The sequence below is a fragment of the Pelophylax lessonae genome (assembly GCF_965119305.1).
Source record: "Pelophylax lessonae genome assembly, chromosome: 2".
NCBI classification, from domain to species: domain Eukaryota; kingdom Metazoa; phylum Chordata; class Amphibia; order Anura; family Ranidae; genus Pelophylax; species Pelophylax lessonae.
This window is the reverse complement of record NC_138769.1, coordinates 701,474,852-701,487,372: the sequence shown is the minus strand read 5'-3', so window position 1 is coordinate 701,487,372 and position 12,521 is coordinate 701,474,852.

Below are 12,521 nucleotides of genomic sequence, written 5' to 3'. Positions count from 1 at the left end.
TGGCCTAAAATGTTAAAAAATTTTGATTTTTACATTTTTTTGGGGGGGAATTTCATATAAAAAAATTTGAAAAATATTGTTATTTTTGCAAAATTGTCGCTCTTTTTTTGTTTATAGCGCAAAAAAGTAAAAATCGCACAGGTGATCAAATACCACCAAAAGAAAGCTCTGTTTGTGGGAAAAAAGGGACATCAAATTCGTTTAGGTACAGCGTCGCACGACCGTGCAATTGTCCGTTAAAGTCACGCAGTGCCGAATCGCAAAAAAAACCCTGGTCGGAATGGGGGTAAAATCTTCCGGGGCTTAAGTGGTTAAGAAGGCCTCCTGTTCTCCACACATTACCTGTATTACCTGCACCTGTTTGAACTCGTTACCTGTTAAAAAAGACACCTCTCCACACACTCAATCAAATAGACTCCAACCTCTCCACAATGGCCAAGACCATAGAGCTGCGTAAGGACATCAGGGATAAAATTGTAGACCTGCACTGCACAAGGCTGGGATGGGCTACAGGACAATAAGCAAGCAGCTTGGTGAGAAGGCAACAACTGTTGCCGCAATTATTAGAAAATGGAATAAGTTCAAGATGGCGGTCAATCTCCCTCGGTCTGGGGCTCCATTCAAGATCTCACCTTGTGGGGCATCAATGATCATGAGGAAGGTGAGGGATCAGCCCAGAACTTCAGGGCAGGACCTGGTCGATGACCTGAAGAGAGCTGGGACCATAGTCCCAAAGAAAACCTTTCATAACACACTACACCGTCATGGATTAAAATCCTGCAGCGCTCGCAAGGTCCCCCTGCTCAAGCCAGCGCATTTCCAGGCCCGTCTGAAATTTGCCAATGACCATCTGGATGATCCAGAGGAGGAATTGGAGAAGGTCATGTGGTCTGATGAGACAAAAATAGAGCTTTTTGGTCTAAAGTCCACTCGCCGTGTTTGGAGGAAGAAGAAGGATGAGTACAACCCCAAGAACACCATCCCAACCATGAAGCATGGAGGTGGAAACATAATTTTTTGGGGATGCTTTTCTGCAAAGGGGACAGGACAACTGCACCGTCTTGAGGGGAGGATGGGTGGGGCCGTGTATAGCGAGATCTTGGCCAACAACCTCCTTCCCTCAGTAAGAGCATTGAAGATGGGTCGTGGCTGGGTCTTCCAGCATGACAACGACCCGAAACACACAGCCAGGGCAACTAAGGAGTCACCTCCCCTCTGACCTGTGCACCTCAGTCTGAGACCCCAGTAATCCCCATCCTCCAGGGACAGCAGTGACACCCAGCACTGCTCAGACTTCATTGACCCATCCAGCATCAGATTATAGAACAGAAGTTACTTACACGGTAAATCTCCGTACACTGCTACCAGCACACACTCTCCACCGAGTACAGCACTGCCCATTACTCCCTAATGGAGGTAGTGATGGACGAACATCGGCCGGGGCGGTTCGCGAACGTTAGCCGCAAATTTTCTCAAATGGCAGGCCCCATTGACTTTAATAGGAGGCGAACTTTAAAAACCTTTAGGTCATATTTGCAGCCACAAAATACTTACTAGCTGTGCACAAATAGTCCCACCACATGGACACTGTCATAACAGAAGTATTGCAATTGGAAAAGTTGCCCTAAACATTTATTTTTATTTTTTTACAGCAAAACATTTTTTTTTTCCCTAAATCTGCCAGAACTGACAGCAGCCGGTAAATACATGTCAAATACATATAGGGTCCATTCACACATCTGTAAAATGAGTCCGCATCCATTCCACAATTTGATGGAACGTTTACAGACCCATTGATTTTCAATTCCAGTCTGAAAAAAGTAAGCCAGTATAGGCCCCAAAAATTAGCCCACATGGGCAAGAGGGTTATCCGGCGTCATCAATTTTTTACGCTCCAACATTTGGGCCACAGAAGCCTGCCTTTTTCCAGAACAACGTGAGGATGGCATGATGGAAGATGGAGTGGAGGACAATTGTGAGGAGAAGGAGAAGAGGCTGGAAGGTGAGAGCATGGAGTGTGGCTTTGTGGGTTCTGACGGTGTTGCTCCCACTGGGCTCGGTGATGGGAGTTCAGGTGCCTTTTTAAGGCTGTCGTCCCTAGGTGAGTGTTGGGCTTACTGCGACTTATGCGTTGACTGCAAAGGCTGCAGATGGCAACACTGTTGTCAGCAGCGGACACATTAAAAAAAGCCCACACTGCGGAGCCATGTGCCGGCATCCTGGGAGCGCCAGATGTGATCGTACATGGTTGATGGCTCGCTCCTGATACATTTGCAGTCTGCTTTGTCCCTCCTGTGCAATGCAAGTTCCGCCTGCCTCTCCTCCCTATCTGCTGGTCCGTCTCTCCCTCTGAACTCCCCTCCTCTTCCTCTCTTGTGGCCACCCATGTGACGTCCATAGACATGTCATTATCGACATCATCTTCCCCACCACTAACATTTGAGATCACTGTGTAGGCAGCAACAGCGGGGACCAACCTCCTTGGGCTGATCTGGGTACTGTCATCAGACTGCTGAGTGGCGGCTGTTGCTATCTCCTCTTCCTGATCCGATGCCAACAATGGCTGCGCATCGCAAATGTCTTGTGATGGTTCGGAAAATAATTCCAGTGACTCAAGCGGAGGGTATATGGTGGTGGTGGTGTTGGTGGTGGTGTCTTTGGGGGTGCACACAGCAGAGAGTGAAGAGGGTGCAGATAGAGAGTATGAGGAGGGTGCAGAAGAGGAAGGCTGAGTGAGCCACTCAACCAAGTCTGGTGCGTGACACCAATATAGTGATCAGTGCTAAAAAAAATGCACTGTCACTGTACTAATGACACTGGCAGTGAATAGGTTAACATAAGGGGCAATCAAAGGGTTCAGTGTGCTCCTAGGGAGTGATTTCTAACTGTCGGGGGAATGGATGCACTAATGGAAAACAGAGATCCTTGTTTTAGCAGAAACACAAGATCTCCATTTTCCTCTGTGACAGAACAGCAGTCTGCCTTGATTACATAACCAGACCGCCGTTCTGCCTATCCTCAGAATGATCGGCGGACCGGCTGATTGGCTCCCTCTGTTTCCAATCGCAGTGGGAGTGGGGCTCCAGGGGCACGTGCCCCAGATCTTGTGCACAAAATCATGAACATGCAGCAGGCCATTCGGAAGTAAAGGTTCTTGGAGGAGAAGGTAAGTAATGAGATAGAAATAAGAAAGTGGTAAAGAAGAGAAAGCTGCGAGACCAAGAATTAGGGGAAGGTGTCTCTCAACCCCACCTCTCTGATTATACTTCTGTAGTGCCACCCCCTAGAGGGCCACTGGATTTTGGATTCTCCTATTTCTTGCACAGCCAAGCAACACGCATTTTCCAACTTTCATACAGAATCAGTAACCAGTCCATGAGCTTGTTTTTGTTGTTTTATTGAGGGGAATCAACTTGGATAGGGATGAGGGATTACGGGATGCCCAACTTGAACTTTGGTAGAACAACTTGAGGACAAATTTCTTCTCTATGTACAAAAACAAATGGATCCTAGACCTCCGGAATAATGCCAGTTCCTAATGGATCAGTAGCTTAGTTCCTCTTTGTTCCAGGAGCTCTATGTCCCTTTGGTGAAACTCTCAAAGTCCCAAACTTGTAGGAGCTCTATGTCCCCTCTAAAGAAAAATGCCAGCTCAGAGCAAGACCAAGGGATTTAGGTTAGCCGTGACACTGTCCCATTGAAAGCTTCCTAAATGTTGCACTTGGAAGCCTTCCTCCTTATTAGCCCTGGGGATGATCAGCTAGATGTACTCACACTGTCCCTTGAATCATGCTGCCTTGGTTAAGACTTCTGTTCAGGCCTCCTGCTGTCTCCATGCTAGACAGGGTGTCTCCTGGATGAGACTTAAGGGTGGTGAAGGTCCTTCTCCTTCCTTCCTTCCTCAGCTCCAGCCTGTCGACAAAGTCCCCCAGACTCAGGGCCTCATGACTCCAGCCTCAACACTCCATCTACCACCCGAAAATCACTACCCCCCTGGCCAGAGTCTCCACCTTCTGGGCCATCCTTGCCAGAGATTGGCAGAGATCCCTTTAATATTTAGGCTTCTCTTTCCATATTCCTTCCCACTAAGTTCTTGAACTTTCCAGAAGCCAGGGGGAGATACTAGAAGCCCAGCCTGCAGAGCCTGCCCACTGACCTTTATCGGAACCCACAGCAAATACCCAGACTCACTTAAACTACTGTAAGTCAGCTAAATTTTTCTAACTAAACTGTACACGTGAGGGTGCTACACTTCCATTAATCAGGAATAGGTTGTAGTCATTCTTGGGAGTCCATGTTCATGAGGGCTGCACATTCCTGTCTAGTTGAGAACTTATTTAAATAGAACCAAGATTTCCAATATTTGTCATATGTAACTTTATTGAGGGTCCATTCCCACCATGGGACAAGGAACTATGATATTAAGGTAAACCAATCTGGTCAATCCAATATACCCGTATTTTCCGGCGTATAAGACGACCGGGCATATAAGACGACCGGGCGTATAAGACGACCCCCCTAATTTTCAAGTTAAAACATAGGTTTTGGCCTATACTCGCCGTATAAGACTACCCCCCTTCCGAAGCAAGGCAACACCATTGAAAAACATCAGATTTCTCATAGATCTCCAAGGTATCCCAAGTACTATAATACATGTAATCTCTCATAATATCTCCAAGGTCCCCTAAGTATAAGTATTACCAGTAGATGTAATCTCAAGGAGCTGGCTGTGTGGGAATCTTGTTCTGGTATACCGTATGTACCGTAGCTTCGGCTACATACAGTATACCGCGCTGAGCCAATCACAGTGAGCAATGTATTCTATTATTGAATACAAAGCCTGCTCGGATTGGTAGAGTCAGAGAGGCGGGCTGATGTTACTCCGCCAATCCAAGCAGGCTTTACATTCAATAATAGAATACATCGCTCTCCCTGATTGGCTCAGCGCGGTACACTGTATGTAGCCGAAGCTACAGTACATATGGTATACCGGTACAGGATTCCCACACAGCCAGCGTCTTGAGAGATTACATCTACCGGTAATACTTAGGCTCCATGTACACAGGACGTTGTTAAAAGTCCCTTTGAATGCTGGAATTTTTAGGACGTTTGAAACGTCCGTTCGGTCGCGTTTGTACCCGCGTTTAGCGGGCGTTTGCGGGCATTTGCGGGCGTTTGCGTTTAGAACCGTTCCTAGAGGTCAAAAAAATTATTCCCCTTTAAAATGGAAAAACGCGAACGCCAAACGCGGGTCATCGCGTTCGGTCGCGTTCGGACGCGTTCGGTCGCGTTTTTGCGTTTGAAACGCCGGGAAACACACGTTCGAACGCAAATAATTGCGTTCTAAAAACAGTCCCTGAACGCAACTGCCCGCAAACGACCCCAAACGACCTGGTGTACATGGACAGATAAGATAAAATGTAGATGGGTTCAGGGGCTTCTAAAAAAAACGCCCAACTGCTCCTAAACAGCCATTTCCAGCGTCCCGTGTACATGGAGCCTAATACTTAGGTTACCTTGGAGATATTATACTCAGCGTATAAGACGACCCCCCATTTTTGGGGGATTTTTTTGAGGTTCAAAAGTAGTCTTATACTCCAGAAAATACAGTATATGGGAAGCCAGTGAGTAATTTAGCCCACCAGAAACCACCAATTAGCCTTTATCTTGCCACTTGGGGCAAGCAGGCAGGACCCTGAGCCCTGAATTTTGTATGAATGTAGTTGCATAGTATTTCTAATTAAATTGACTGCTATGGGTAGAGGACCACTTGGCTAATATTTTTTTCCTACATGGGTGGTAAAATAGGATCTGTTATCAGTGTTATCAATAGGAAATCAGTTGGTATTTTTTTCTGATTAAAAACAAGCTGGTGCCTTTTTTGCAGTGGGCAGAAGGTAAAGTAAACTTTGCACCTTCTGACTCATATTGCCCGTGGGAAATACATTCTAACAACCAAGAAGTACCAAGAAGTTTCACAAATCTCGAGCAGTTCAGGTTCATCTGAAGGTTTTAAATGGAAACCAAAGGTTTATATTCTCAGATTCCTTCTTCATCTTTGTCCGTTAGTCTCACTTTGAATCCTGTAAGACACAATCACGGTAATCATCTCAGAATTTTATAGACATTGATTACCTATTTTAAATAAAAAAAATCTGACACCTTCATTTAGTATTATCACTATACAGTACATTCACATATCAAACTGAACCTTCCTAATGGGAAATGAAAGACACACATCTTTTATGCATGAACATTGAAAAAATAGCATATATTATAATATTTTTGAAATATAAGCAAACGTGATTTGCTTTAAAAAATCCTACACTATGAAGGCTGCCGTTACTGATCTCCTTCTGATAAAAGGAAGTTGACTGGCTCTCACATTGACCGCGCTGCTTTTTGAGGTTTTTGACCCAGATTAAATATGAAGATTAGACTTTCTGACTTCATGCCTACATCATTTGCTGTGTGTGAGTTTCATGCAAGTTGCTCACTTTTAGTAAAATATGGATCAGGATTATGGCCGGGACAAGGGGTGGGCAGGAGGAGCGGTTGCTCTGGGTGCAATGGTTTATTGCAGGGATGGGGGGGGGGGGGGTCGCCTTGACCCTAACCCTAAGGGAGGGGGGGGCAGTTTGGCATCCTTGCCCTGGGCGCTGGATGACCTTGTCCCCGCACTGTTCAGGATGAGAGGTCCAGGTGGTGAAGAAGTTAGTAGCTCTCAGATTTCTACCCTGAGAAGTTAATTTTAAACGAGAACACAAATCATTTTTCTTAGTATACAGCTGATCACCATAGGCCACTATGGAACATATGAAACAGCAATTACCTAAGGGTGTAAAAAATCCTGTGAAAACGAAACTGCATGATGTTATAATCATCGTGCCCCCTTTCATTGCAGAGAGACCAGCGTGCCCCCTTTCAATGCAGAGAGACCAGCGTGCCCCCTTTCAATGCAGAGAGACCATCGTGCCCACTTTCAATGCAGAGACCATCGTGCCCCCTTTCAATGCAGAGACCATTGTGCCCACTTTCAATACACAGACCATCGTGCTCCCTTTCAATGCAGAGACCATCGTGCTCCCTTTCAATGCAGAGAGACCAGCGTGCCCCCTTTCAATGCAGAGAGACCAGCGTGCCCCCTTACAATGCAGAGAGACCAGCGTGCCCCCTTTCAATGCAGAGACCAGCGTGCCCCCTTTCAATGCAGAGACCAGCGTACCCCCTTTCAATGCAGAGAGACCAGCATGCCCCCTTTCAATGCAGAGAGACCAGCGTGCCCCCTTCAATGCAGAGACCATCGTGCCCCCTTTCAATGCAGAGACCAGCGTGCCCTCTTTCAATGCAGAGACCAGCGTGCCCCCTTCAATGCAGAGACCATCATGCCCCCATCAATGCAGAGACCAGCGTGCCCCCGTCAATGCAGAGACCAGCGTGCCCCCATCAATGCAGAGACCAGCGTGCCCCCGTCAATGCAGAGACCATCGTGCCCCCTTTCAATGCAGAGACCAGCGTGCCCCCTTTCAATGCAGAGACCAGCGTGCCCCCTTTCAATGCAGAGACCAGCGTGCCCCCTTTCAATGTAGAGACCAGCGTGCCCCCTTTCAATGCAGATACCATCGTGCCCCCTTTCAATGCAGAGACCAGCTTGCCCCCTTCAATGCAGAGACCAGCGTGCCCCTTTCAATGCAGAGACCAGCGTGCCATGCCCCTTTCAATGCAGAGAGACCAGTGTGCCATGCCCCTTTATAGCAGAGAGACCGGTGCACTTACCTATAAGCGGCGGCTTCTCCTCAGTCCCCCGGCGTCTCCTCGAGTCCTCCCGCCTCCTCCTCGGCCAATGGCATGAGCTCGCCTTTCGGCAAATCAGGATGCGGGTCACGGACCCGCTTCCTGATTGGCCAGGAGGAGGATCCATGTGACAATAGCGAATTTTCATTCGCTATTGTCACATAAATGGGTGGGCTAGGGCGCAGTGTTCTGCGCCCCGGGTCCACCCTTTTCTGAACCCTATTAGAGCCTTTGGCTCTAATTAGGTGATTTGTGAAAAAAAAAAACATGTATGATACATCCCGGCTGGTGGGCCAGGTTCAGGACCCTGGCGGACCGCATGCTTAGTTTGAGGACCCCTGCCTTAAACAGAACTGGGGAAATGCCCTGTCTGTTATGATGGTCATATTTGTGTTATGCACTGGGCTGCCCTCCTAGGTTAATCCCTTTAGTTGCTGGTGTCCTTATTTCCTGAACGTATACCTTGAAACCACAGAACTTAGAAACTACAGAAACTGTACCTGCTGACTTTGATTAAGCAGACACTTATCTGCCCCAGAATCCACCGCTGTGCTCACCCAAGGGGGCACCAGGGACCATCTTTGTTCCCTAGATAAACTTAGATAGTAGATAAACTTCACTTCTACCCTTTCCAGACATTGGTGGTCAGTGAAGGTTATTCACACTAGAGTGTTGTGCTAATGTACGCTACATTCTTTGGTGCACTGTAGTGCCATTCACCCCTTACACGCATTGGTGGTCAGTGCAGCTCCCCCAACCCCCCCTAAAGGTATTCATTGTCAGTGGTGTTTTTACCCCTCTCCCTCAAAAGCATTGTTAGTCAATGGTCAGTGGTCTCTCAAGACTAAAAGCATTGGTGGTCAGTGATGTTCCCTGGCAATGGTGGTCAAAGGTGTTTTTCCCATGCTAAAAGCATTGGGGGTCAGTGATGTTTACCCTCCACCCCAAAGGCACTGGTGGTCAGTGACGCATTTCCTATCTATCTATCTATCTATCTATCTATCTATCTATCTATCTATCTATCTATCTATCTATCTATCTATCTATCTATCTATCTATCTATCTATCTATCTATCTATCTATCTATCTATCTATCTATTTTTCTATTTTTCTTAATGGACTTACATTACAAAATAAGCAAAAAATCAACCATACAGTATCTCACAAAAGTGAGTACACCCCTCGCATTTTTGTAAATATTTTATTATATCTTTTCATGTGAGAACACTAAAGAAATTACACTTTGCTACAATGTAAAGTAGTGAGTGTACAGCTTGTATAACAGTGTAAATTTCCTCTCCCCTCAAAATAACTCAACACACAGCCATTAATGTCTAAACCTCTGGCAACAAAAGTGAGTACACCCCTAAGTGAACATGTCCAAATTGGGCCTAATTAGCCATTTTCCCTCCCCGGTGTCATGTGACTCGTTAGTGTTACAAGGTCTCAGGTGTGAATGGGGAACAGGTGTGTTCAATTTGGTGTTATCGCTCTCACTCTCTCATACTGGTCACTGGAAGTTCAACATGGCACCTCATGGCAAAGAACTCTCTGAGGATCTGCAAAAAAAGAATTGTTGCTCTACATAAAGATGGACTAGCTATAAGAAGATTGCCAAGACCATACAGCAGTTTATGAGGACAGGTTCCACTCAGAACAGGCCTCGCCATGGTTAACTAAAGAAGTTGAGTGCACATGCTCAGCGTCATATCCAGAGGTTGTCTTTGGGAAATAAACATATGAGTGCTGCCAACATTGCTGCAGAGATTAAAGGGGTGGGGGGTCAGCCTGTCAGTGCTCAGACCATACCCAGCACACTGAATCAAATTGGTCTGCATGGCTATCAACCCAGAAGAAAGCCTCTTCTAAAGATGATGCACAAGAAAGCCTGCAAACAGTTTGCTGAAGACAAGCAGACTAAGGACATGGAATACTGGAACCATGTCCTGTGGTCTGATGAGACCAAGATAAACCTATTTGGTTCAGATGGTGTCAAGGCAGCAACCAGGTGAGGAGTACAAAGACAAGTGTGTATTGCCTACAGTCAAGCCTTGTGGTGGGAGTGTCATGGTCTGGGGCTGCATGAGTGGTGCCAGCACTGGGGAGCTAAAGTTCCTTGAGGGAACCATGAATGCCAATATGTACTGTGACATACTGAAGCAGAGCATGATCCCCTTCCTTCGAAAGACTGGGCCGCAGGGCAGTATTCCAACATGATAAGGACCCCAAACACACCTCCAAGACGACCACTGCCATGCTAAAGAAGCTGAGGGTAAAGGTGATGGACTGGCCAATCAATCTCCAGACCTAAACCCTATTGAGCATCTGTGGGGCATCCTCAAACGGAAAGTGGAGGAGCACAAGCTTTCAAACATTCACCAGCTCCATGATGTCATCATGGAGGAGTGGAAGAGGACTCTGGTGGCAACCTGTGGAGCTCTGGTGAACCCCATGCCCAAGAGGGTTAAGGCAGTGCTGGAAAATAATGGTGGCCACTTAAAATATTGACACTTTGGGCCCAATTTGGACATTTTCACTTAGGGGTGTACTCACTTTTGTTGCCAGCAGTTTAGACATTAATGGCTGTGTGTTGAGTTATTTTGAGCGGACAGCAAATTTACACTGTTATACAAGCTGTACACTCACTACTTTACATTTCTTCAGTGTTGCCACATGAAAAGACATAATAACATATTTACAAATATGCGAGGGGTGTACTCACTTTTGTGAGATACTGTACATTTAGTGCTGGAGGTGCCAAAACTGCGTTCCTGCTGAAAAAAAAAACCCTGCAGGTAAGACACTTCACCTATCCGTATTTTATTTGTGCATTTAGCCCTTTTTCTACAGGTCTGCTTTAAAACGTGGATGAATAAATCTGACAAATTGAAATGACAATGTTCTGTACTTTTAGGAATGAAGTCAAAGGCAACAAGGATGATTCACAGTTGGAGCCTCAGACTGCAGATCAGAATTGAACCTTTTGATTTTAGGAAGGATCCTGGATCTTCTGGAAGTGCCAATTGGGACCCTAGTATATTCTGCATGAGATAGCCAATGTTTTGAGAATGATATAAACACTGTGCAGTTTTCTATGTACCTGCTGCTTTCTAATACTCACTGAATCATGCTGCAATAAAGTAAAAAAGAAAAAAAAAAGGTGTGATGTTAATTACTAGGAATGACGGTAATGTATTCACCACAGAAAGAGCAGAACGGAGAAACCACAAGTGTGAGACTTGCACGATTACTGAGTCTGAGGGAAAAACAATTCAAGATGCCAGTTACGCGAGCAGTCCTATTAGAATTACAGATGCTTGGTAAAGAAAAAATCTTCTTTTTTTTAAATTCTATGCCCTGTTCCCCCCTGCACTGGGCCATTCTGGTGCCTCTACTTACTTTTAATTGGAATTATAGGCGAAATAAAAAATAATTTACATATATGCTGCAGACTGTCCATAAGATAGGGTGTCCAGGCGTCCCCAGTTTCCGGGGACAGTCCCCGGATTGAGGACACTGTCGCCAGTCCAAGTCTGTCCCCGGTTTTGTCCCCGGATTCAAGGCCGGATTAAGGTAGACAGGGCATCCCATGCTGGCTGATGGCTCAGATGCAGACGCCCCCTGCTGGACGATCTCACTGTAAATGACAACAAACACAAGGGCGCACCGGCCTAGTGCATTATCTCTTAGACAGGTTTATTAAAATGATAGATTAAAAGTACTCACAAACGAGTTTTATAAAAAGCACATCAAATAGATATAAAATCCTCAGCAACAAGATCGGGATTAGATCGTCCCCTGAAGCTGTACAGGCTTACGCGTTTCGAGGCAGCGCCTCTTCTTCAGAGCCTGCATCAACAGTACATTTGCTTGTATGGACGATCTCACTGTCGCACCTGCTGCTGTTCAGTGGAAGAGAGGCAGAGCCGAAAATTGACTGTGTGGAGGGCTGAGACTTGGAGGTGAGCAAATGGGGGGGGGGTTCTGGTTGTACACAGGTGAGGGAAGTGGGGGAGCAAGTCAGAGCTGATGCAGCTGAATGGAGAGATGGAGAGTTTAGAGGTACTATATCGTAGAATATGCTAAAGACAACAACATCATCAGTAGTAATCAGCACGGGTTTACAAATGGGCGTTCTTGTCAAACCAATCTCTTAGCATTCTACGAGGAAGTGAGCTGTGAGCTAGATAGGGGGAGACCAGTGGATGTGGTGTACTTGGATTTTGCTAAGGCGTTTGATAAAGTTCCCCACAAGCGCTTAATTTATAAAATAAGGTCTGCAGGTATCGACAGCAGGGTTTGCTCTTGGATACGGAATTGGCTAAAAGGGCGTGTCCAAAGGGTGGTAATAAACAGCGCATACTCAGACTGGGCTGAGGTAGTAAGCGGGGTGCCCCAGGGCTCAGTCCTGGGACCAACCTTGTTCAATTTATTCATAAACAGCATTGAGGACGGGATCAGTAGTTCGTTATCAGTTTTTGCAGATGACACAAAATTGGGCAGGGCAATAACTGCACAGCATGAAGCAGATATCCTACAGAATGACCTGGACAAAATAACAGAGTGGGCAACGACATGGCAAATGAGGTTTAACGTGGAGAAGTGTAAGGTTTTGCACTTGGGGACTAAAAACATAAAAACACAATACACGTTAGGAGGGGAACCCTTGGGGGAATCAAAAATGGAGAAGGATCTGGGAGTCTTGGTTGATGATAGATTAGGCAACA